At 42.3% G+C, this 25,760-nt stretch overlaps 2 non-coding genes and 2 pseudogenes across 2 annotated transcripts; 2 read left to right on the top strand and 2 right to left on the bottom strand.

Moving 5' to 3' along the window:
* The first annotated feature begins 1,515 nt into the window (after positions 1–1,515).
* On the top strand, positions 1,516–8,946 carry LOC122438923 (annotated as a pseudogene).
* An 806-nt stretch (positions 8,947–9,752) lies between these two features.
* On the bottom strand, positions 9,753–10,936 carry LOC122438071 (annotated as a pseudogene).
* A 4,231-nt stretch (positions 10,937–15,167) lies between these two features.
* Positions 15,168–15,240, top strand: TRNAG-GCC. Its single transcript has one exon. It is a non-coding gene; the product is annotated as a tRNA-Gly (tRNA).
* Positions 15,241–17,106: 1,866 nt separating this feature from the next.
* On the bottom strand, positions 17,107–17,212 carry LOC122439021. The gene has a single exon (XR_006268761.1). It is a non-coding gene; the product is annotated as a small nucleolar RNA U13 (small nucleolar RNA).
* Between the last annotated feature and the right edge of the window lie 8,548 nt (positions 17,213–25,760).

Below are 25,760 nucleotides of genomic sequence, written 5' to 3'. Positions count from 1 at the left end.
ATAATTTGAATAACAGGAGGTCATTAGCTGTGCCAAATGCTGGAAAAAGATAGAAAATAATGAGGACTGAGAAAAGCTCATCAGCCTTAGCCTAATTCAGTCATTTTTGACCTTCAAGAGACATATATCAGTAGAGTATTGACAGTTATCTAACCTTAGGTATTTAAAAAGGAATTTGGTGACAGTTTGGTGACAGAAGGAGAGGTGATGTAATTAAATTTGGCAAGGAAAGGAGAGAAACTGGATAATAACTTGGAAGGTCAGCATGATCAACAAAGACTTCTTGCTGTCCTTTTGAAATGTGATGTACTTTTGACAAACTTGGTGTTCTATATCTTGAGTGTTTGGTCCCCAAATCAGGCTAGAGCTAGAAGAGTGAGTTACAGAGGTGGAGGAAGCATGGGGCTTTTGGCCTGACAAGCCAGAGGAGTGTCCTGCTGGGTACCCTGGGTACTTGTGCTTTGTCGTGTGGCCACCACTGGGAAAGAGAAGTGGGGCAGGGAAGGTCACGAGAACGTCTTACGGCGGAAGAGAAACGTTAGTCACAGAGCAGAATCAGCACACTGAACAGAAGAGACCAAGCAAACATCTATAAAGATAAAGCAGCTGAGGCTCAGGAAGAAACCCTGGGACCTCTGGGTGTTCCTGAAAAAGCATCCAAGTTGTTTGATAGGGTGATGGATTTGTTTGCCTTTCTCCTCAGACCGAGGGGAATTCCATGACACCATTGCTGCTCCCTAAGAGAATACCGGATTGTAGACAAAGCAATAATTGCTGTCTCCCCTTTTTATCGAGGATGTTGCTGATCAGAGAGTGTTAGCCTCTTTGGGGGCACAGCCTCCTTCTCAGACAACTTCTAGAACCAATTTGGCTGTGGTTTGCAAATAGAGATGGGGAAATGGAGGCCATATTGTTGGCTCCCCAGGGTCATCATTAACCAAGCCAGCCAGCCGACAAGCCTGTGGCTATGGAAACCAACCTTACTGAGGAAGACGGATTATAAAAAGGAGCCTGTTTTCTCTTCAGTGGGGTGATGTCTTGGTCCTGTCAGTTAGATCTTGCAGAAATATGAGGTTGGATCATTTAATGTTCTCAGTCAATACTTTATTGTTTTTTTTTTAATATCTTCTCTTATTTGACCTTTTTTGTTCTGTTGAAGACAGTGATGAATACTGCATTTTTCTTCTCACAAAGGTTTTTACATGTGAACTCAGGATATCCTTTGTTTTCACATGTGCAAACTCAGAATTTCTACTATGCAGAAAAAATAGTGTGTGGTGCTGGGCATACCTTTGCTGCAGGGATTCAAAATGATGAAAGAAATAGGAAGCTGGGAATTGGCTGTATCAGTATCTATCTATATGCAAATTATCAGTTTTCTTCTCAGAAATATATTTTTCATCTTCATTGGGTCTGGAGGAGATATGATATGTCTTATGTGCTACCAACTCTTATGTCTGTTATGTATATATGCAAATGCTACACGCATATACACACATATACACACATTCCTACATGTGGATGCCGAAATTCCTCACTTACTTGGAAACCCCTTATGCAGCGGTAATAGATACTAAAATTGAAGGACAGGAGGAGACTGTGTGTCACAGAAACGTAGATGTGTTTACTATAGAATTCACTGGGGTGTGTGCGTGCATGGTAAGTTATTTCAGTCATGTCCGACTCTGCAGTCCTATGGACTGTGGCCTGCCAGGCTCCTCTGTCCATGGGATTCTCCAGGCAAGAATATTGGAGTGGGTTTCCTTTGGGGACTTGAGGTATTTTCCTCTAAACTTATCTTTTATTTCCCACACTGTTGTACAGTTTTTACATCATTATTCTAGATATCACTGAAAAGCCTGAGGCAGCCTATTTGGAAATGTCTCTAAACATATTAAACTGAATAGCAGGTAAATAATTTCAGTCATAACTTGCAGCCAATAAAAACCTCCCAGTAACTGGCAAAATCTCAAAACCTTTGAAGGCTTCCTTTCCAATGACAGAATTCTATAGGATATTAAAACCATGTTCAGAATTTAGAAGGAAATTCTGTGGGTGGCATAAATGAGAAGACATCTCAAAGTTTCAAAACCAGAAATTAGGCATAGTGTTATGTTTCACTTATGGATGGAGAATTTGTCTTCACTTTTCATTCTACACTGAGACAGTGTCGGAAGCTAACCAGAAACTGCCTTGTGTAGGATGTTGAGAAACAGGAGGTATCAGTACCCAAGATAAAAGAGATTAGAGGAAAGGTCACCAATAGGAGACCCAAAGAAACTAGAGTAGGAGAATCAGCAATGGCCATATACGCAAAAAATTCACAGCATATTAAAGAGATCACATTCTATTTTAGAGCAAGACTTCTGCTAGGCTATCTTTTTTTTTTTTTTGCTAGGCTATCTTAAAAAGAAAATTTTCTGTTTTTAAAAATAACTCCAAAGAAGGACCCATGGCCTCTATTGGTAACCCATTAAAATATTTAATAACCCTTTCTGTCAGGATTTAGGTTCATTTGTTCTGTTATAGCCAAGTGAAACTTGTTATGAGTTTAGATGAACTAGCCTGACACTCTCCCCCAGAGTAGTGTAGACAAGAATGTAGACATTCTTGTAAGTGAGGATTATGGTTAGAAACTTTCAGGAAACCAAAATTCCTTTATCCTTAATTTTTATACTCCTTAGTCATTTTGATTACTTTCCTCTAAACCCTTCAAAGTGCCCTGAATACGGAAATTATGAACTTGGTTTTTGTCGATGATTATCTCAGGGTCAGACTTCTTATTTTGGGCTCTATAGGAGATGTGAAAATGTTGGAGCAATTTTCAGTGTTTTTTCCCTTGTAAAATATCTGGTGGGTAATGTTCACACGTGTAACAATATTAAAATGGATTTTTCCATCAAGATCCAAAGATCCAATTAATGCTGTGTTTTGAAGGAGGAGGTGATTCCTATGCAGGATTTCAAAAGGAGTAAACTGAAAACTGGTTACATGATTATTAGTTTTTACTTTTTTGATTGGAGGATAATTGCTTTACAATGTTGTGTTTGATTTCTGTTGTACAACAACACGAATCAGTCATAACTATATATGTATCCTTTCCCTCTTGAACCCCTGTCCCTGTTACATGATTCTTAAATTCCTTGCCCATATAAAGATCATTAAAAATTTGAGACAGTAGAGGGGGTTTCAAGATTTGTAAGGATTTTTTTTGGAGAGCATTGTGGTGAGTCCTATCTCCAAGGAGGCAGATTGGGAGGTTGCTTTCTTCTTCATCTCAGATCAGGGAAAAGGAGATTTAAGAAATGGCATGGAGAACTTCATATGTGTCCCCTGTCGTTAAGGGAACATTGTGGACTAGTATAGGTAATTACATGGAAAAATCTAAAAGGCAGAGACCAGCCTGTTAGATGCTCTAATTGCAGGAATGAAGGAGAAGTAGCTATGTTGATTGACTCTCATTCCAGTGTATGTTGGGCAAAGAATACTGAGAGTATTTGCCATGGACCAGATGTGGGATGTGCAAGGGAAAACTGGCCTAGAGTTTGGGGCTCAGAGTATTATCAGGGTCTATTCCTCCTTTCTCCATTTCTTAGGGTAGTTTTCTGTGTGTGTGTGTTCAATCTGTTCATAAATAGGCCTTCTCTTTGTAATTACAAGATGGATCTTAGAAGTTCCTGGGTAAATCCCCTTCTAGCTTCAAAACCAGGGCAATAGAGCAAGAGTCTTTATCCCACTGTTTTTCCTTTGGTTTATTTGGTTTTATTTATCTTTTAAATGAAGAATAGCTTTGTTTAAGGGTTGCTTACTTTAACTGAAATAAATCTGAATGATCCTACTCCTTTGGAATAAAACTTAATGCTTATCAATTTCTTATTGTGTTTAGCTTCTGGTTGGAATTTGAATAAATGAAAACCTAAATAGGTGAAAGTTCCCTGACTGTTCAGATGAATACACGAAACTCAAGGTAGTAACTTTTCTTCTAAGTCACCTGGGTACCTGTTATTGATGACCTTAGGAGGTAATCCCACTGTGCTTAGCACAGGGCCAGAGATTTGCTTCTAATGAACTGGCTAATGTCACATATTGGCCCTGAATGATGACTCTGGGTCGAGTTGTGTATTTCACCTATGGAGCTTGGAAGACTGTCCCATCCAGCTGAGAGTAGGGAAGGGATAAATCCCCAAATGAATTTTAAAGTCGTTCCAGAGAAAGGAGGGGTGTAGATGCCAGGTAGACCAGCTGTAAAAGAAATTGTAAAAAACTGTAAAAGAAACTGTATATTTGCAGCCATTATACCTTTCTCCCTTTCTTAGTTTGTATGTGTGGTAAAAAAAGAAAGAATATAGACCTGTATGGGCAGTGAAATCTTTTCTAAGATTAAATGTGAGGTCAACTCTAGAAAAAGGGAGACGAGAATGTTCCTGATGAGAATCTGGAGCATTTAATGAACTTACAGGAAAGCTGAGAACTTAGAAGTTAGGAAAGTGCACGGTTCTGTGCTTGGAAACCCTCAGCAAGATGTGATTGTAAATCTCTGTGAATGAGATGAATGAGCATTTAAGCCTCACACTGTCCTCAGTAGTTTCAGGTTAACAAATAGCCTACAATGATAGTGCTTAATATGTGCCATATCCTTGAGCAAAAATGGCTCTCTGTATAAAGTCCTCTAATAATATTCCTTCATAGTCCTCTGTATTTTCTTTCATAGTAGGAACACAATTTTCTATTATAAATTTTGGTGGGATCATTTATATTTCACACTAGACTGTGTGAAATTCCATGAAGGCAAGAGTCATGTCCATTTTGCTTACCGTTGGATCACCAGCATTTTGTGGAGTATATTTTGCAGCACTTAGTAGATGTTCAGGCTTCCCAGGTGGCTCTGCTGGTAAAGAATCTGACTGCAATGCAGGAGACCCCAGTTTTGATTCCTGGGTCAGGAAGATCCCTTGGAGAAAGGTAGGCTACCCTCTCCAACATTCTTGGGCTTCCCTGGTGGCTCAGATGGTAAATAATCTGCCTGCAATGCGGGAAACCAGGTTCATTCCCTGGGTTGGGAAGATCCCTTGGAGGAGGGCATGGCAACCGACTCCAGTATTCTTGCCTGGAGAATCCCCATGGACAGATGATTTGTTTGTAGCCTGGTGGGCTACAGTCCACGGGGTCACAAAGAGTTGGACACGACTGAGCAGTTAAGCACAGCAAAGTAGGTATTCAGTAAATGTTTGCTGAATGGATGATTGAATAAAGACTGTTCCCTTAGTCTCAGAGCAAGACTTGGGAGAAGAAGCACAGGTTTGCTTGTGACAGGTTTGCTTGTTTGTTTGCTTTTTCAATTCTAACAAACTTCACTTTTTCTTGGTTCTTCTTTCCTTTTTTACATTTATTTTTAATTAGACGGTAATTGCTTTACAATATTGTGTTAGTTTCTTCTATACACTATTGTGAATCAGCTACAAGTATACATGTAAACATGTTGCTATGGGGAAAGAGGACCCACTTGCCTTACTTACTTACAGTTTGCCTACCAGAAAATGACTCAAATATCTGATGTGGGTCAGATTGCACTGTCTGTTACTCAAAGCATTTACCAAAAGAATGCTGCCTGGTGTGGTAATATATGTTTGTAAATGACAGACACCCTAAAGGAGGGGGTGTTATTTATAAGATTAATAATCTGGACCCTTGGGTGACAAACAAAAGTTATATTTGCATTCTGATACCAGCTGGGTTTCTTGAACTTTTTAAATCAACAGAAATCGATAGGAGGCCAGTTGAGGAATTCAGGCAAGACTTTACTGGGGTCCCTGGCTGCTCCACGAGGGAGAACAAGAAGCAGGTTCTCGTGCTCGCTCCCTGAGGGAGGGGCAAGCTGGTTCCTTCAATGGGGTGAGGGTAGAGGCAGATCAGTGGTTGGGTGGAGGGGTGGCATAGGTGATCGGCCTGCCCTCTGGGAGGTGCCCTGTGCGGGGATCACATGTAGGACCCTCGTTTTGCTCCCAGCACCTCAGAAGCGGCAGTGGGTTCTTGGCCTTTTTGTCTCTTATTGTTCATAATATGCCCCAACTGTGCATGCGGTCGTTTTTGGTCCCTTGCGTAGTTTCTTTGTATTCTGTTGCCCACGGAGATGTTTGTCCAGGTGTGAGCACTGCAGCAGAGGGCCCCAAGCCCAACATGTTTCAGTACTACGTACATTACTTGTGTGTTTTGATTTTAAAAAAATCCATCTTATGTAGTAAGCGTATTGTAAACTCCTTCCCTCAGGTAACATAATCTTCATGATAATCATTTAATGGCTATCTAGTATTTCAGTGTTTAGACTGTCCTTAAACACTTAGTGACTTCTAACTTCTCCATCGCTGTGAAATAGCACAGGGGGCAACAGCTCTGCGCATAACAGCTTTTACCACCCCGTGGGTATTTTTCAAGGAAAGGTCCCCTCAGGTGTTATTCCAGATTGCTAGCCTCGGGAATGAGGAGTTATATTGATTTTTTTTTTTTTTAAATGGAGGATGCATTTTCAGATATCAGAAGCTGAGTCTGTATTCTGTCCAGGAAGGGTCCTGCTGCTGGTGAAGCCTTAGTGTAGGAGTGACTGGGATATCAAGTCCCTGCCTGGGTACCTATTTCAGAGCCATGAAGAATCTTTGCCAATATAAAAAAAGAAACCAGAGAGTCTGTTTTGTTCATTTAAAAAAATTTCCAGTTTACTTTTCAGTCCCAACATGTACTTTGGGATCTGTGTTTTTTTATATAGACATTATTTTTAAAACAATTTTAGATTTACATAAAAATTATGAAGATACTAAAGAAAGTTTCCATATATCCTACCCACACCCAGTTTGCATGATTATTAACATCTTACGTTTGTATGATGCATTTGTTATAACTAATGAACCAAATGGTATATTATTATTATTAGATTTGTGTCCTTAACATTTGCTTTTCAAAAATGAAATTATATAAGGATTTTCATGCAATAAAGCAGCACTTAAATAAGCCTATAGTTAAAGAAAGGAAGTCATAGTATGATCATATGATCATAGTCATACGATCATGGTCACAGATGCCTCTTGAGAAGGCCAGCAAAGTGGTCCTTACCCATATTTCAACTTAAAAGAATCACTGTGGAAGGCGCCAAGGGAGGGGGAGGGTAAAGGGGGGACGTGGTGCAGAGGGCATGGCCGGCGCCTTGTCTGTAGCCCCGCTTCTTGCGCTCTCGGTTCTGCTTCTCGATGATGCCGCTTCCCACCCCCCCTTGCCGCTGTGGTGCCCCGCCCTCTGCAGTGCCCTGCTGCCCAAGTGCTGAGGTGGCTCCTGCTGGTCCCTGGACTTCCCAGTCGAGGCGTTTGTCACAGTGTCCACAGGAGGACGATTTGGTGGTGCTAGCAGCAGTGGTGCCCAGCAAACTCTGTATTCCTCCTGGCCTCGTGTCACGGGAGAAATCTGGAATTTAACCGTGAAAGATTTCTGAGTACAGAAACTCCCACTGACTCGTATTAAGAAGATTATGAAACTGGCCGGCGATGTGAAGATGATCAGTGCAGAAGCCCCTATGTTGTTTGCCAAGGAAGCCCAGATTTTTATCACAGAGTTGACTCTTGGGGCCTGGATCCACACAGAGGAGAACCAGCGCCAGACTCTTCAGAGGCGTGACATTGCCATGGCAATTACACAGTGTGATGAGCTTGACTTTCTCATTGATGTTGTTCCGAGACATGAGTGGAAACCAGCAAAGCGTCAGGAGGAGGTGCACTAGTATGTGACTCCTGCCGGCCCGTCCGGGACTGCTTCAGGTGGGCTCAGCAGCCCACTGCCGATCAAGTCCGGGGCAGCAGCAAGGCCAGCAGCCCATCCGCTCCACAGCCACCATCAAGCCTGGGCCGATCATCGTTGCACAGCCTCAGCAGGGCCAGACCACACCTGTGACCATGCAAGCTGAAGAAGGTCAGCAGGTGCAGACTGTCCCGGCCCAGCCGCATGGTCAAGCCCAGCAGGCCCAGAGTGGCACTGAATGGACCATGAAGGTGCTGCATCCCGAACACAGGCAAGATCCAGCAGGGCCCGGTGGCCCCTCACGGCGGCCGGCTGTGGTGTACTCGCGTAGCCCAGCCTGTAGGGGGCCCTTAGGCACCCCACGTGGTGCAGGGACAGACCCAGATGCGTGCCACCAATGCTCACAGATCACGCAGAGGGCGGGCCAGCAAGAGCAACAGATCAGCTAGTCCACGGATGGACAGAGGAACAGGTACAGCAAGCTCGAAGCCCAGAGCCAACTGGAGACACAGCGTCCAGAGAAGCGGAAGCCAGGAAGTTCCAGGGACCTGGAAATGCCACTTCCCCGCACCTCTTCCCTGCTCACCACGCACACCGCAGTTGCCTCCTGTGTCCCTTGCTCCTGGCCCCAGCAGAGCTCCACTTCCCCTCCTCCCGCCGTCGCCTTGCAGTGAGTGTTGGTTGGGTTATCTGGGGCCCGGCCAACTCGAAGGCCTAGAGGAAGCTGCATGCCTCTCTCCCCAGGGTGACCTCACTCTCTCTCCCCACCCCTCGCAGCAGCTCTACCAGATCCAACGAGTCACCATGCCTCCTGGCCAGGAACTCATGGAGCTGGTGTTCATCCAGTCAGCCATCCAGCGCTCTGACAGGCAGAGCCCCCGGGTGACCCATGACGGAGGGCCTGAGCTGGCAAGGCCGAGGACACCCAACACAATTTCGTGCCAGGTGGTGGGCACTGCCTCCCTCCCCGCAGGACCCTGTGGACCTCAGCACCTCCTGTGGGCTAGGTCTCTGGTGTACTAGGTTCTGTGTTTGGGGGCCAAGATTTTCCAACAGAAGGATGGAAAATGTAATATTTTTTATTTCCTTTTTTCCTTTTTTTTTTCCTCCAGGCAATCAATATTTCACTGTGTTGAGCTGTGTGTCCAATGCTGTGATATGAAAATATTGAATAGCATATTATTGACATTTTCTCAAAGAGTGTGGCTGAAGAAATATTTCTTTTATTTTTCTTTTTTTGGTTCTTACCGCCACTTCTTTTAGGAGTAGATCTCCTCGGGGCTGTGGGTAATCTCCTGACTCTTAGAACAGCTGTTGCCTCAGGATTCACTCCCTTGTTCTGCCCTCAGGTAAAATTAGGTGATGTGTGTAGCTTCCTTTCCACTAGTGCTCCTCTCCCTGGGTCCCTGCTCCTGCCCCAGAGCGCTGTGGGTTTGCATTCAGAGGCGGTGGGAACGTTCCTTGCATTTAAGAGACTCATTTGCCATGAAGAGTGGATGGTTTCATTCCCAAACCCTTCTCTTCCAGGGACCCAAGGAGACTAGAACTTTGTGCATTTTCCCTCTCCCGCATGCCCCTCATTTTTAACTACTTTATTTTTATTTATTTATTTTAGTGTAAATTAAACTTTAATATGAGAGAATGCTATACTTTTTGTATATTTGGAAAAAATTCACAAAGCATTTTTGAAAGCACATATTCCGAAGGCTTAATTCCAGAGATTGATTCAATAAGTATCTCAAAGGTAGGAACCAGGAATCTCACGATTGACAAGCACCCCAGGTGCTTCTGACGCAGGTGATCTGTGGAGCACACTTGAGTTGCGCTGTGGAGGGGTGGGCTCTTTGACCTCAGGCCTGCCCCACAACCTTTGAGCCCTCGGTGCAAGAAGTCTGTCAGAACAACGTCAAAGCCCTTGGATACTACACTGCCCCCACTCCCTAGGGACCTCTGCTATCTTCTGCCCTAGTGCTTCAGTCCCACGCCGAGATGGACCATCCCTGGCTATGCCCTGGCTATGCCATGAAAACCACCTTCAAGCCAAGACCTACCCTCAGGGCACTAGGGAAGGAAAGAGGAGCGGAGAGCGCCTCAGGCTTGCCTGGGTCTGGGGTGGGTGATCCCGAGTTCAGACTGCCCTCCCACCAGCCCACCCCTGGCCCCACCTGCTCCCTGGCAGCACTAAACATGGGCTCCTGGATGTCCGTGTACATGGGGCGGAGGGCGTTATACCCTCCAGGGATGCTCTCCAGGTTGCTTAGAGCCCGGTCCTGGTTCCGTATCATCTCCTGCATCATGGTTGGATTTCGAGCAAGCTCCATTGTCTGCCTCATGAGCTCAGGGTTGTTGAGCATGTGACTGATCTCAGGGTTCTGCTCCATCAGCTGCTGCATCTGGGGGTTGGCCATGATCATGTGGTGCATCAGGCCAGGGTTAGACATCATGTTCTGGACCAGGGGGTTCTCCATGATCTGTGACAGCATCTCAGGATTGGACATCAGGTGCCTCTGCATCTGCTGCTGCAGCTCCATCAAGTTGGCGGAGCCCAAGCCCAGGCTGCCCAAGCCCAAAGCCAGAGAGTATGGATGCAATGGCACTGGGAGGTCCCTCCCCAGGGACTGGGGAGGCACCCCCTCCACTGCTCCTTCGGCTTCCATGCCTGTGTCTGAAGTGGCACTTCCAGAAGTGGAGGGCTGGGCAGCCGTGGCAGGTGAAGCAGGGGTGGTGGAGGGGGCTGAGGCTGGGTCTGGGGTGGAAGGGGAAGAAGCAGTGGCAGTCGCTGGATCTTGAGCCTTCTGAGGGGTCTTGATGACCAGATGAACAGTGAGCCCATCCTTGATCCCATGCTGGTTCAGTGTGTCCCCATCGTTGAGGATCTTGCCTGCGAAGATCAGGACCAGCTGATCTGCTGTGCCTTAAATCTCCGGGAGATTTCCTCTTTAAACTCTTTGACCGAGGCTCGGTCGCAGATCACAATTTCCTCCTTGTCCTTGGGGGTCTTGATGGTGACCTGAATGGGGGGCCTCGTCTTGGCCCCACTCGGCTCCACCATGCCACCACCACACCCTGCCGCCCGCCAGCCTGCCCCAGCTCCTCCTCCTCCCCGCCCGCCCGGCTGGCCGGTCTCGGCCAACTACTTTATTTTTAAATGCATTGAAATTTGTGACAGTCTCCTTTGCTGCATGGACTTCAAACTGCATGAAATGCAATAAATCTCATTTCAGATTAAGAAGAGTCAATGTGGAGGATAACGTACAAGATGACAGAATTTGGAAGCATTCTATTTTTAGGAAATGCCCATTAGCAATTGCTTACATTTTTCACTGTTACTGCTGAGAATTGACTAGTCTGTTTTCCAAAATATGTTGTCCTTTTCTTCTTATATTTTTGTTCCAATTCTGCTAAAGTCTTCTTTTTCTAATTTTGAATTAAAATACTTTAAAATAACTTATCTTAATCTTTTTTTTTTTTTTTTGTCCTCTGCTATAATCTTTAGAAGTTATTGCCAAACTGACTTGCAGTCCTTCTTGGATTTCTACCTCTTGACTAGTTTCCTAATCACCTCTCCTGGGAGCAGTTTACTGGCTGAGGGATACTGTTTAGAACTGCTGTCCTAAAAAAACTGAGAAGATGAAGTTTACCTTTTTCACTTTTTCTTTTTTTTTCCCTTTAGTTTCTTCCATTCCCAAGTGTGGTCCATTTGTCTCTATGATGGACTGTAGTGATCCCTGCTTCCAGGTGTTTCTCTCCCTTTGTTTCTAAATCATAGAATATGGCAGTTTTGAGGGGGTGTTGTTTCTGTGATTAAGCTAGAAAAGATTGTGAATTCCTGGCAGACTTTCTCTCTCTTGGCAGCTTTGATTAAATAAATTGCAGCGGTGAAGAGGCCCACGTGGCCAGGAACTGGGGGTTGCTTCTAGTCAACAGTCAGTAAGTAATGGAGGCCCTCCGTACTGCAACAGTTATTCATGCCAATAACCACGTAAATAAGCTTGAAACCGAATCCTTCCCCCATTGAGCTTTCAGTTGAGACCCCAGCCCTAACCAACATCTTGGTTATAGCCACATGAGAGATCATGAAGCAGAGGACCAAGCTAATATACGTCTGTATTTCTGACCCACAGAAACTATATTGTTGTAAGTTGCTAAATTTTGGGCCAATTTTTTTTTACACAGGAATAGATAACTAGCATGCTAAGAGTTTCCTCACTTTGAAGAATGTGATGAGTCACAAACAAGTCATTCTTTCCTCAAGACAATAAGAATACATATAATTATAAAAATTCAGACTTCATGACCCCTGACTAGAAGAGAGATTTTTAGTCTTTTTTAAAGTGCTAAAGAGAAGAAGAACTAAAGAGCCTCTTGCTGAAAGTGAAAGAGGAGAGTGAAAAAGTTGGTTTAAAACTCAACATTCAGTAAACTAAGATCATGGCATCTGGTCCCATCACTTCGTGGCAAATAGATGGGGAAACAATGGAAACAGTGACAGACTATTTTTGGGGGCTCTAAAATCACTGCAGATGGTGACTGCAGCCATAAAATTAAAAGATGTTGCTCCTTGGAAGGAAAGTTAGGACCAACCCAGCATATTAAAAGGCAGAGACATTACTTTGCCAACAAAGGTCCATCTAGTAAAAGCTATGGTTTTTCCAGTGGTCATGTATGGATGTGAGAGTTGGACTATAAAGAAAGCTGACTGCTGAAGAATTGATGCTTTTTAACTGTGGTGTTAGAGAAGACTCTTGAGAGTCCTTTGGACTGCAAGGAGATCCAACCAGTCCATCCTGAAGGAAATCAGTCCTGAATATTCATTGGAAGGACTGATGTTGAAGCTGAAACTCCCAATACTTTGGCCACATGATGTGAAGAACTGACTCATTTGAAAAGCCCCTGATGCTGGGAAGGATTGAGGGTGGGAGGAGAAGGGGATGACAGAGGATGGGATGGTTGGATGGCATCACCAACACAATGGACATGAGTTTGAGTAAGCTCTGGGAGTTGGTGATGGACAAGGAGGCCAGGACTGTCTGTCGGACATGACTCAGTGACTGAACTGAACTGAAAGTGTTAACAGTAAGAGATCTCAGAGGTGATCTGGGTAATGTTTCTCTAGTATTACATAGAAAACAGAACTATTGAATTTTCCTCTAAAATTGGTTTTACTCCCAATATTCTTTATTTTTTGAAAGCCCCTGGCACTCAGCCCATAAACCTGAAAGATCAGAAATTTAGGAGTTAGCCTTGATTCCCTCCTCTTGTGTGTGTCTTCAGCAACCTCCTCTTATGCATGCCTTTGACTGTGTGGATCACAGTAAACTGTGGAAAATTCTGAAAGAGATGGGCATACCAGACCACCTGACCTGCCTCTTGAGAAACCTATATGCAGGTCAGGAAGCAACAATTAGAACTGGACATGGAACAACAGAATGGTTCCAAATAGGAAAAGGAGTACGTCAAGGCTGTATATTGTCACCCTGCTTATTTAACTTATATGCAGAATATATCATGAGAGACGCTGGGCTGGAAGAAGCACAAGCTGGAATCAAGATTGCCGGGAGAAATATCAATAACCTCAGATATGCAGATGACACTACCATTATGGTAGAAAGCGTAGAGGAATTAAAAAGCCTCTTGATGAAAGTGAAAGAGGAGAGTGAAAAAGTTGGCTTAAAGCTCAACATTCAGAAAACTAAGATCATGGCATTTGGTCCCATCACCTCATGGGAAATAGATGGGGAGACAGTGGAAACAGTGTCAGACTTTATTTTTGGGGGCTCCAAAATCAGTGCAGATGATGACTGCAGCCATGAAATTAAAAGACAGTTACTCCTTGGAAAGAAAGTTTTGACCAACCTAGACAGCATATTAAAAAGCAGAGACATTACTTTGCCAACAAAAGTCCGTCTAGTGAAAGCTATGGTTTTTCCAGTGGTCATGTATGGATGTGAGAGTTGGACTGTGAAGAAAGCTGAGCACTGAAGAATTGGTGCTTTTGAACTGTGGTGTCAGAGAAGACTCTTGAGAGTCCTTTGGACTGCAAGGAGATCCAGCTAGTCCATCCTGAAGGAGATCAGTCCTGGGTGTTCATTGGAAGGACTGATGCTGAAGCTGAAACTCCAGTACTTTGGCTACCTCATGTGAAGAGCTGACTCATTGGAAAAGACCCTGATGCTGGGAGGGATTGCGGGCAGGAGGAGAAGGGGACGACAGGATGAGATGGCTGGATGGCATCGCCGACTTGATGGACATGAGTTTGAGTAAACTCCGGGAGTTGGTGATGGACAGGGAGGCCTGGCGTGCTGGCTGACTGAGCGACTGAACTGAACTGATGCATGCATGCTCAGTCACTCAGTCATGTCTGACTCTTTGCGACCCTGTGGACTCTAGCCCACCAGGCTCCTCTGTGCATGGTATTTCCCAGGCAAGATACTGGAGTGGGTTGTCATTTCCTACTTCAGGGGATCTTCCTGACCCAGGGATCGAACCCAATGCAGGAGTATTGGCAGGTGGATTCTTTATCACTGAGTCCCTCCTCTTTACTACTGAGTACCTCCACCTAAATAACACATCACCACCAAGTCTACTAATTCTGAGTCTAAAATATGCCTTAAATCTGCCTACCTTTTCCCAGTGCCACCACACTGATGTAATTTATCTTGTTTCTCACGTGGAACTGCTACCACGTGAGAGCTGTTTAATACTTCTCCTCCTATCTCCCCAAAGATGTGCTGTGTTAGTGCCCAGAATCTGTGAATATGTTACCACACATGGCAAAAGAGACTTTGCCAATGTAATTAAGGTTACAGATCTTCAGATGTTTACGTTTCCTGGATTATCTGGATGGGCCCACCCTAATCACATGTGTCCTTAAAGGCAAAGAATATTTCTTGGCTGAGTCAGAGAGATGTGATGGAAGAAAAAGGAGGAGATTTGAAGAATGAGAAAGACTCAACCCACCACTGCTGACTTTGAAGACAGAGAAAGGGGGCCACAAACCAAGGAGTGTGTGTGGCTTCTAGACGCAGAGAATGCCTGAGCTTACAGGGACAGGAGAGCAGGGACAGCTCTACAGCCACAGGGAGCTGAATTCTGCCAACAACCTAAGTGGGTAAGAAACTGATTCTCCCCTTGAGCCTCCAGAAAAGAATGCAGTCCTGCTGAGTGTAGCTTAGTGAGACACGTCAGACATCAGACCTGCAGAACTGTAGAATAGTAAATTTGTATTGTTTCACCCACTGAGTCCATGATAGTTTATTCTAGCAGCACTTGAAAACCAATACAGCTTCTTTGAGTTCTTCCTAAGTATTCTTCTAGCTCTTAAAACTCTTCTTCACAGGATAGCCAGAATGAACTTAGAAAACAAAAAACCAACAAGTTTTGGGACTTCTCTGGTGGTCCAGTGGTTAAGATTCTGTGCTGCCAATGCAGGGGACCCAGGTTTGATCCCTGGTTAGGGAACTAGATCCCACATTGCCACAATGAAAAGATCCTGCATGCTGCAACTAAAGATACCATGTATTGCAACCAAGATTGAAGATCCTGAGTGCTGCAACTAAGACCTGGTGCAGTCAAATAAATTTAAAAAAAAACATATATATATATATATATATGTTTTTTTGTTTTGTTTGTTAGTCGCTCAGTTGTGTCCGACTCTTTGCGACCCTACAAACTGTATGTAGCCTGCGAGGCTTCTGTGTTCATGGAATTCTCCAGGCAAGAATACTGGAGTGGATTGCCATTCCCTTCTCCAGAGGATCTTCCTGACCCAGAGATCGAACCCTGATGATCTGCATCACAGGCAGATTTTTTCATATTTTAAAAAACAAAATGAAATTTTGTCAGGTGACTTCCCAGTTGAAACGCCTTCCCATTGTGCTTAGGATAAACTCTAAGCTCTGTTCTGTGACCAGGAAGCCCCGCATGCCCAGTCTCTCCAGTCCTGAAGTCAGGCCTTCTCCTCAATCTCACTGGCCTTTTGATTCTCTGAACTTGTTAAGCAGTTTCACACCCTGGGATTTTCACAGATGCTTCATGCTCTTCACATGCAGTCTCCTTCTCATTCTTCAGAGAGTTTCTTAAATGATGCTAATAATATTTAATGATATCAGAGAGGCCAAAGTGGCTTTTTCTCACTATTCCATTTAAATATGCTCCATTTTTCTTTATTTTACGTTTAAAAAACTATTTATTTCCTTCTTAGTACTCTTCTTGACACAAAACCATGTTTGTTTATTTTTTGCATATTTATTGTCTGTTCTCTCAACTAAACTCTAGACTCCAGGGGAACAGGGATGATGTTTATTTTTGTATTCTCAATACCCAGTGTGCTGTCTAGCACATACTAGATGCTCAATAAGTAGTTTTATGAGTAAATAAATAGATATTGCTTCCATGGGATGTTTGTAGACACTTTTTCAGGGAAATGGTTTTAGAGTCAAACAGGTTTGGGAAATTCAAAATTAAACACAGTTAAATAGATCTTTTTACTGCTAGACTTTGCTGAGGCTTTAATTTGCAAGCACATTATCCATTGTTAATGCATCATTAGTCTCTAAACGGGAGCAACTGTTTGTAGCTTTTCTCCTATTTATTTGACCTGGAATTTCTTTTGCTTGGGGCATCTCTTAGGACAGGTATTCTGTGATATGTCATTTGGCAAATGCCAATGTATTTCAAGATCCCCACTTTCTTTTTTGGGTGTGCACCATGCAGCATGTGGGATCTTAGTTCCCCAACCAGGGATCAAACCTGTGCCCCCTGCTTTGGAAGTGTGGCATTTTAACCACAGGATCAGGGAAGTCCCAAGATCGTCACTTTCTAGACAGGGATACTGTGGCCTAGGAAGATTGTCTGACTTGTCTAGGTTTATTCTGTGAGTTTTTGTAGCAGTCAGGGCTTTCGTGAAAGTCTACATTTTTAAGAATGTCTGTAGCATCTTTAAACAATTAGCTGAATCAATAGGGAAAGTATTGGTTTAGAGTGAAAATTATAGACGAGAGTTAGAGCAGACTATATCAAGAAATTTGGCCTTCTTTGGAAATTGCCATTTTTTGATAAAATGCCACAACAGAGGAAAAGTTATTCAGATCCCATAATTTAAAATTAAAAAATGCTACCACACCCCTTAACCCATGCCCAGATAAAAACAAAAATTCATGAAATCTAGATTGCTGTAGCTGCCCAGGATAGGAAGAAATCAGGCAAGGTCTGACTTTTATTTACTTCCCTGATTGCTATGTTCTTGTGGAAATTTTTGTGTGGGAATTCTGAGAGTGTCTGAGAGTAGAATCCAGATGTTCACTTTCTTTTTTTTTTTTTTTTACACGTCAGACAGGTAATGTGCCGATGTCGTAACAAGGTTTGTGAGGGAGGCACATGTCACGCAGCAGCGTGAACACCCAATCATCATGCTCATGAACTACAAAAGGATCAGATGTTCACTTTCAATAGAGGGAATGAGTTGAGTGTTTAAGTGCCTGGCGTTGGAATCCTACAGCTGTGGGTGGGAGACCTCCCTCCATGTCTTACTACCTGTCACATGTAGTACCTTATACCAAACTACTCCAAGCCTCTCTTTTCTGCAAACAGAAATAATGTTAATTCCATCTCATAGAATTGTGAAGATGAGATGATGCATGTAAAGAGCTCAGCACATTGCCTGGCCCCAAAAAACACTTGTAAATGTGAATTAGTATTTTTAGGAGAAAGCTGTTGATGAGCGTTTGTGGGATTTTTGAAAATACTGAGATAGGTTTCACAGTTGCTCACTGTTGTCCGTTGATTGATTCAAGGTCTCCTTGTTAAGACTGTGGAATTTGCAAAGCATGGCCTCTGCCTTGGTTTTGAAAAATACAGATAAGAAAGAATAGAGTCCACATAAACTTTCCATCTAGTTCACTTCCTGATCACTTAGTATTTTGCCTGTAAATGTTGAGTAAGATTGTTGGATCTAACGCAGCATAAACACACACTGGTCATGATTTAATGATAAGCAGCATAGTTAACACCTTGTATCACTAAGGGGTTGTTTTTTAGCTTTGCTAGGGCAGATACAGAGCGCCTTTATCAGGGCTTAGAGTAGTCTTCTTCCTAAGGCATGGTCTTTCTAGGGACTGTCAAATGCTCAGAGTGTCTAGTGAGGTCTCTGTACTTTGGCAGATTGAAACTTGAGCATTTCCAAATCTTGTGGGAACTGTGGTAGTTGTTCAGCCCATAGGTCCCTATAGTTGTTCTTTCCCTGGCTTTGTGGAGTTTTGTTCTGTGCATCTGTTGCCTAGTATTCAGCCAAAGATTCAAGAGGGCCCCTGTGCAGATTTCTGGAACTCCTTTTATTTCTTTATAGCACGTTTTTCAAGTTGGAATTGTGTTTTTGTACAAACAAATTACCGAGCCCCTTTTTGTCTAGTACCATGCCATGTGAATTCCAGCTGCCTCAGTGGCCATGAACTCTGATCTGTTTCTTCCCACTCACACTGAGATCTACAAAGTACTTCCAGGCTCACCTTGTTCATTTCTCACCTTTCAGGGATCAGATTTTGCCTGTTGTCCAACATCTGAAAACAGTTATTTCATATGTCTCGTCAAGTTTAATAATTTTAAGAGGAAAAGTTTCTCTGTGGTGACCAGAAGCATGAGTCACTCTGTTGTGTCTGACTCTTTGTAACCCCACAGACTGTAGCCCACCTCTGTCCATGGGATTTTCCAGGAAAGAATACTGGAGTGGGTTGCCATTTTCTTCTCCAGGTGGCCAGAAGTGGAAGTCCTTTTCCATTTTTAGTCCTCATTACTTTACCACAGGATCTCTACAATGAAGAATCTCACCTCAGTGCTGTAGTGGTGAGAGATTTGCTTTCACACCATACACTTTTATCAAGTTTCTCTTATGACTAAGGGTCTGAGCAGGACAGGTGTTGGGTGTGGATCAGAGAATCAGTCTGTCATCGAGAACAGAACAAATTTAATTCATCAGTAACTGAAGAAGTACATGTAGCTGTGTGCTTGATATATTTTAAGATTCCAGATTATATAGATGATAGCCTATATGATGGGTTCATTTCTGAACTCTTTGCTAATAAACCTTTTTTTTTCTAATAAACCTTTATTTAAAACAACTTCCTGATTATATTGGTGGTAATTGGAATCATTGTAATCTATGCTTATTTCCATGCTCTAAAGCTAGAAAGGCTTGAATCTATCAGAAAAGGACAGGGCTTTCCTATGAGCAAAGAACCTTCAAGGCCCAGAGTCATGCAAGAAGGCTTATTTTCTTTAGTCATCATAAGCATACTAATTATAATGAAATAAGCTAATAATATGGGGCTTCCCTGGTGGCTCAGTTGGTCAAGAATCCCCCTGCAATGCAGGAAACCACCTGCAATGCAGGAGACCAGGGTTTGATCCTTGGGTCAGGGAGATTCTCTGGAGAAGGAAATGGCAACCCACTCCAGTATTCTTGCCTAGAAAATTGCATGGACAGAGGAGCCTGGTGGGCTACATTCCATAGGGTCACAAGAATTGGACACAACTTAGTGACTAAACCAACCAATCAACAAAGCTAATAATATATTTCTATGCCAGTTTCTTCATGTATTAACTTGAATGAGACAATCACATATTGATATCTTTCATAAAGATGTATCAACAAGAATGGGCTCTTTCTTCCCATTGTGTGACTAGGTAAAGAAAAATGCAATAAAATATGATTTAAAGGGCCTAGAGGCTTTCAGTCAGTCTTTTTGCTTAATGTATAAAAAAATAATATAAAAATTGAAAAAAACTCAAGAAAAATAATTAGTTTGTTTTTCTTCTTGGTAGGCGGTAGGGACCCACTGGTGAGAAGATGTTCATTAGTAGGTTTTTGCTGCAAAGAATGTTTGCTGGCATCAGTGTAGAATGTTTATCTTTGCTTGCAAGTGATATTGCCTGTATCATGAATAACTATGAGGAAAACACGAAAGGAAAATTCCTAAATTTAAATTTGCGTATATATTGCAGTTCTGTGTTTCAAGTGTCTAATGCCTATTAATTCAAATGCCATGATTTTCTTTTCTTCTCCATGATCATTTTGACTTGGATGAGTTTGGAAAAGCATTTGCAAGAAGATAAAATATCTTTGTTTTATGACTGGTCTGTGGGTCTACTGACTCTAGCTTTCTTAGGGCCTTGAACTTTGAGAATTTTCATCTATTTGTAACTTCAAATAATCTTTAAAAAGGAAACTGCTTTGATGTTTGCCTTTTCATTCTTTTGAGCGTGTAACTTTCTTATGCTAATTGTCTATATAGTAATGTGCAATCATCTAATAAAGACGATGGAGTAGTTGGTATTATCATCCTTTTACAGAGGAAGAATCAGAGGTATGGAAGGATTTTGGGATTTGCCCATCATCCCCGATGGACAATTAAGTGTCCTGATCAGAACTGGGACTAAAGAGTGGGTCTAGTAGAATGAGGACTGGTTGAATAGGAGGAAAAGACTTAATTGTAGTTCTTTCCCTGTCCTCAATTTAGGCTAATTTCTTATCTGAGCCTTATTTTCCTCATTTATAAAATACTGGGATAGGATAGGCAAGCTCCCAGGGCCTTTCAGCTCTGACATGTTATGGTCATTTGACTCCCTTTGACTTTTCTCCCAGAGTACATTGCTTCCTTTGGCTTTTATCTGTAAATACTTGGATCACGTTTGATTTGCATTTCTCCACTCTGCCTGTGCCCCAGTGATACACTTTTTTTTTTTTTGACTGTAAGTAGTTTTTCTGAAGAGCTTAAAAGAAAAAAACATTTAGTCATCTAGCCTGTGTTAACTGTGTGATTTAGAAGCTGTCTGGTGGACTTTCTCATTACTCTTTTAATATTTTACTATTGTAATATATGGTATTTTTATTACAAATTTACCTTTGCTTATGTAGTTCAACTAAAGTATGGGAAAAGCCATCACTGTATTTTCAGATACGGTCACCTGCAAATCCCTAAGTATTCACCATTGTTTTCATTACTAATCACTTTTGTGATCATGGGTCTCATACTAGCCTTATTATAATGTAGCAAGGGAAGGTAATCAATAACTTACCTTCCTTACAAAGATGAGGCTAGCACGGAAAACTAAAGAATGGTTATTTCCATGCTGTTTTTTATACTCCTGAACTTAAGGACATTAAGTTGAAGTATTTCAAGATAAAATATGTGCTTCAAAGTCTTCAAAGTAATTTAAAAATATAATTGTAAAATAATGAAGAACTGCTAAGACTATTGGACCTTTCAACTAGGTTATGAAATGCATACCAAAGTTTGGCCCTTTTGGAGCCCACTTCCGGACTTTTCTGTGACTGATAAGTCTCTACTTTGCTATTAAAATTGTGATTTTCAGTTTCAGACAGTTGAGCCATAAATTGCTGAGACCTGGGATAAATGGCCAATTATATTAGAACAAATGTCTATTGTTTTATTTGGGGAAGGGGAGAGTTCACTGTACTACTTACTTAGAGTGATTATTTCAAATTTTCCTCCTGAAGGAAAAGTCCATGCCATATTTGTGGAAATGGTTAAGTGACCACAGGAACGAAGAATTTGGGGATGATTTAGTGCAGATCATCTTGCAGGTTTCCCGGCATGTGCATTTTAAACAGTCCTATGTTGTGTCCAAGTTTGCCAAAGTGTAATCTGTGAGCAATTGAGGCAAAATCAAAATCAGAAACCTAGGAGAGTAATATTGTTTTGGAATTGTTAAGCAAAAGACCTTGGTTTGGGTTGTTACGTCTGGAACCAAAATGTCACATATGGCATACATCACTTGAAGTTTATTATTTTAACCTTTAGGCCTCCTTGTTGAAAATTTAGGCTATTCAGTGCCTTGCATCCTGGTATAAGCATTTCTCTTCTGTTGTATGTGAGTCTGTGCCAGCTACATGGTGAGCCTGGTGAAACCATAGCTTGGATGACTAGAAGGGCCCCTCTGTGCTTCCACCCTTTACTGGAACTGCCAAACCCAATAGGTTCGAGGGGGTGCTTAAAAATGAAGGCATGGCACCAGGTAATTGAAACCATTCCCTACACATCTGGGGAAAAACCCAATCTGGCCACACTCTCTGCTGAAAAAGAAATCATCCCACGCTATTGCCAGGAGTTGCAGGAAAGTAAAAGTGGTGTCGTTTTACGTTTACAGAAGCATTTAGCATTTTCTCGGACAGACTCAAAAGCTTGTGGTTACAAAGTGTGAAATTCTTATTAAAATTCCTCATGAAATCAACAGAACCCATATCTGGCAATTGTTCCAAGACCTCCTTTCTTTCCATTTGTACATTGTGGGAGTTATCCCACTGATCCATTCTCTTGTCCATAGCAAACAAACCTACCCCACTTTCCCATTCATTTACTAACTTGTCCTAGTCAGGAAAATTTTAATTTGTCATTCATGGTAGGTTCACCCTAAATGCCATGGCCGCCTTCATGCTGGCAAGAGGCAGATTGTCCTCTGGGATTAAGAAGCAGTGAACGTTTAATGGTTGTGACCCCAACAGAAGAGATAGGTATGACGAGGAATGTGTGTTTTGCTTTTAAATCTAAATAAAGATTTACGGATTCAGAATTTGATATCCTTGTGCAGAATTGTGAACCTTCCACGTGCAGTCCAAAGTTACTTGCCAGCAATGGATTTATATGTCCTCCAATGTTTCATGTCACTTTCAGTGATAATAGTAATATGACATTCTACTGTTTCTGAGCTTCTTTCACTATCATGGTTATTCTTACAGTAATAGCTTATGGGACAGATGGGGTAAGGATTATTTCTTCCACTTTGAAAATGAAGATCCTGAGGCTCAGAAAAGTTAATAGCTTACTCAAGATCACACAGCTTGTGAAAATAGGACTTAGCTGCCAAACAGGTCTTCTCGCTTTGAATCCTATGTTCTTTCCATTAGCATGTGGTACCTCTTATGTTTCTTACATCTTCTCACCAAAGAAAATTTTATTTTGGACAAGTTTTCAAAGCAGTTTTGATGGACTGTGTTCAAATGCTGTTTACATGGAACTGACAGCATGGAAATGTGCGATTTCTCAATCAGGATGGTGCTTGTTATCTTGGAATCCTGGAACGATCGAGGATCAGTGTGAAATGGTTTCATCCTTCTCTATTTGTCTAAGCACAATAATTTGCTTGTTCTTCTGCTCTTGTACATCTTTCTATTTTATAGTATAGGTAGTCGTGTATCTGTATATTTCTAAATCTCAAATGTAAGCTCCTGATGCCCAGTTATCATCATATTCATCTTTGTATGCTTCATTGAACTTTTTTCCAGTGCCTTGCATGACATAAATTCTCAGTGAATATTTAGTAAAAAGAATCAAAGATGAGATCACAGGGTTTTAAGAGTCCAGATGTACTTCTGTGTACCATTTACGTCAGTCCTGCCCAGTATAACTTTCTGCAGTGATGGAAGTGTTTCATATTTGAGCTGTCCAACACAAGAGCCATTAGTGGCCAATGTGATTCGGGAACAGAATTTTTTAATTAGTTTAAAGTAATTTAAATAGCTGCATGTGGCTGATGGTTACCGTATTAGACAGCGCAGTTCTAAATTTTCATGTATTTGAATGTTGTTGGATCTCTCAAATCTGACTGTATTTAGGTCCCTCCATATGTACAGGTGATTTTCACTATGTTTTTGGTGGGGTTGCAGAGCCAGTAAGGTGCTGAAGGGTGCACAGAGACTTTCTCTTGCCCCTGAGCTGAGGTCCTCCCTGCCCTTTGAGCCTCCCCCCCGCCCCTCCCTGTCCTGGAATGTTTTCTGGAAAGTGGGAGTGACTTGTCTCTTGGAGTTGCAAAGTGTTGGAATGGGCTGAAGGAGATGACGGTGGGGATTTCTCAGTTCTTGAGGGTCAGTGATATTTTGTCTGGATCTGTAGGAAAGAAAATGTCCATCATTTCAAAAAAAAAGCAAGTCTGTAGTCAGAAGAAAGAGGAGGGTAGGCAGCTAACATTTGTCCAACAGATTTCCTCATACACAGTCTGGGTGGTGCTCCACTTGGGCTAAGAATCTTTAGGCTTTGCCTCTTTCCTTAACACAGAAGGCTGTATACATCACCTGTAACCATAAGTTCTGCATTTCTTCTCGTTGTGAAACTTAAATTCCTGCTCTGAAGATGTCAGCTAGGAATTAATAGAAAAATCTCCCCCCATCGCCCTTCCCCAGCAGTAGCAGAAACTGCCCAGGAAGAGAGAGATGCTGTTCATGCAGGGTGGACCCTTTTGATCTCCCAGGCTTCTAAGAACCCCCATTCCTCATCCTGCGGCTTCAGCTAACTGCTCTGGAGGAGGCAAAAGGTTAAACACAGAGAGAGGCAGGAGTGAAATGGCAGCCAAATGGGAGAGCCCAAGTGGGTCATTGAATAGGTATCTATGTGTTATGATGTGATTCTGGTGACGAGTCCTTTCTCAGGATGTAAACAGGGTTATAAAAACAGAGTTTTGAGATCTTTGTGCTCTGTTAGAAGTAAAACAAATATTTAGGAAATGGCAATAGGTGCATTGTTAGTAGCTACTATCAGTGAATCCTAAATTTCAGAATTAAAACTTGAGATTTAAGGACTGGCATCATTATTTGTGAAAGGACTCAAGAGTAGCTATTGAGATTCAAAAAGCAGGACCTGCCCTGAGGTGCTTACTAGCTAAGGCTGACAAAACCAGTAGATATTAATATTCTGTATTGTATATGAAACTCACACTGAAAACTGTTTTTCCTTTTAAAAAATATGTTCAGATTAACATTTTAACTTTTCTCCTTTTTCTGGTGGAGGTGGGAGGTAAGCATTATCTGTCCCTTTAGGCATAAGACAAAAGCAAATCACAGACAGGGAAGTGACCTGGCTAAGCTCTCAGAGCAGTCATGTCTCTATCTACATTGGCATTTGAACAGGGAACTTCAAACCCAGCAGCCACCAAGCTGGCCTTTCTCCTCAGGAGTAAGACGACATCTCCAATCTCTCAGCAGATGTAAAGGATCTTGTGTATATAGAATACATAAGTAAATGTGCAGAGGAGGGAAAGAGACTCGGTCTGGTAAAGCCGAGGGAGAGAAGACAAATTACCTGGATTTGGTTTTGATTCTCTGACCTTTTTTTAAAATAAGCTTTTGGTTTTGAAATAATTTTAAATGTATAGAAAAGCTGCAAAGATAATACAGATGGTTCCCATATAAATGTCATTGTTTCCCCTGATATGAGCATTTTATATTTGATTTCTTTAATTTTGCAGTCATTTTGAATGCATGCATGCCTGTGTGCTCAGTCTCTCAGTTGTGTCCGACTCTTTGCCACCCCATGGACCTTCCAGGCTCCTCTGTCCATAGACTTCTCCAGGCAAGAATACTGGAGTGGTTTGCTAGTATCCAGGGGATCTTCCCTACCCAGGGATCGAACCTGTTCCCCCTAAATGCATGAGTACCCCTTAAATAGAGCCTTGTCTACAAGCGGGTTTGTTTCTATCACTTTCCTATAACATTTTCCAAAAATTTACTGCCAAGAGAGAATAACCTACATATCTGCTGCTGCTGCTGCTGCTAAGTCGCTTCAGTCATGTCCGACTCTGTGTGACCCCAAAGACGGCAGCCCACCAGGCTCCCCTGTCCCTGGGATTCTCCAGGCAAGGGTACTGGAATGGGTTGCCATTGCCTTCTCTGTACATATCTGATAAGGATTCAATAGTTGAACACTAAAATTGCTATTATAAAGTCACTGGGAAAAAAAAAAAAAATGAAGTCACTGGAGAGTTTTACCCACAGCTACCATTGCCAGGAAAGGGGAAGGAAGAGAAGAAAGAAGAATATTTGATAGCATAACAGGAGAAATAACTTTCAAATAAAAGGAGAGCCTTTTCTGGTAACTTTCAGCCCAGAAGGCACTTCTTTCTCTCAGGAACCACTGAGGCTTTGTAGCCATGTTGCAATGACAGACAGTTTTGCAAAGAGCATTTATGAAATAAAC

Source organism: Cervus canadensis, chromosome 3 (assembly GCF_019320065.1).
Source record: "Cervus canadensis isolate Bull #8, Minnesota chromosome 3, ASM1932006v1, whole genome shotgun sequence".
NCBI classification, from domain to species: Eukaryota; Metazoa; Chordata; class Mammalia; order Artiodactyla; family Cervidae; genus Cervus; species Cervus canadensis.
The sequence above is the reverse complement of the archived record's forward strand: the minus strand, read 5'-3'. Positions and strand labels throughout refer to the sequence as shown.